General features: G+C 48.8%; 1 pseudogene; it reads left to right on the top strand.

The window, feature by feature from the left end:
* The first annotated feature begins 656 nt into the window (after positions 1-656).
* LOC126195958 (5S ribosomal RNA) lies at positions 657-773 on the top strand (annotated as a pseudogene).
* Positions 774-1,129: the final 356 nt, after the last annotated feature.

The raw sequence follows: 1,129 nt of genomic DNA on the forward strand, positions 1-1,129 counted from the left end.
GGTCAAAATGTGAGCATTACACACTTCCTCCAGCTCAGGCAAATGGAGAAAATCGGTTTGTTCTTTTTCTACCAGATGTGGTCTACGGCGCGTCTTAAGAGTTTAGTTTATGGGCAGTTCCTGAGAAAACTCGAAATTCATTATTTTTCGGTACCGAAATCGAGCTGCGGATTCCAGGACGGCTATGCACAAAAAATGGCTGTAATTTTGACGGTGTATAAGTTCCAAATCTTCAAAATTTTCTTGATATCTTTATCGTTTTCCCAGATACAGAGGTTCAGAGTCACCACGCTTGTACACGCAAAATACGAGCGTAAAATGCGGTGTGAGGCGAAAACGTAGTTTATAGAGTAATGTAGTAGCAGAAATATGCTGTAAACTGTTTCTGGTATCATCAGAATGGTTCTGGGAAGCCCATGTTATTGTAGAAATAAAGCACATGCACAAGAAGATGCATATAAAATGCGGTTACAGGTGTAACATTACATAGTTTAGCATCATTTCAATTTTGTAGTATCATATATCAGTACCACCCCGTGGGCGTCTTGAAGTTGGTAACGGAATTGCAAGTTTCCGTCAGATGCCGATAGCGGTGGCGTGGCGTCTTGTGGACCTAACGCAAGGAGAACTTCGAACCACGCCTCTAACAGCTCCGTGGCAACGGCCTTGCCGCAGTGGATATACCGGTTCCCGTCAGATCACCGAAGTTAAGCGCTGTCGGGCGTGGCCGGCACTGGATGGGTGACCATCCAGGCTACCATGCGCTGTTGCCATTTTTCAGGGTGCACTCAGCCTCGTAATGCCAACTGAGGAGCTACTCGACCGAATAGTAGTGGGCCCGGTCAAAGAAAATCATCATAGCGACCGGGAGAGCCGTGTGCTAACCCCACGCCCCTCCTTTCCGCATCCTCATCTGAGGATCACACGGCGGTCGGATGATCCCGATGGGCCACTTATGGCCTGAAGACGGTGTGCTTTCTAGCAGCTCCGTACCACGAGCACCCTCGGCCGCTGCGATATACAGTAGGACGTCCAGCGGCGCTGGCCGGAGTGGCCGAGCGGATGTGTGTGATGTCCTTAGGTTGGTTAGGTTTAAGTAGTTCTAAGTTCTGGGGGACTGATGACAGAA

The sequence above is a fragment of the Schistocerca nitens genome, chromosome 7 (assembly GCF_023898315.1).
Source record: "Schistocerca nitens isolate TAMUIC-IGC-003100 chromosome 7, iqSchNite1.1, whole genome shotgun sequence".
NCBI lineage: Eukaryota > Metazoa > Arthropoda > Insecta > Orthoptera > Acrididae > Schistocerca > Schistocerca nitens.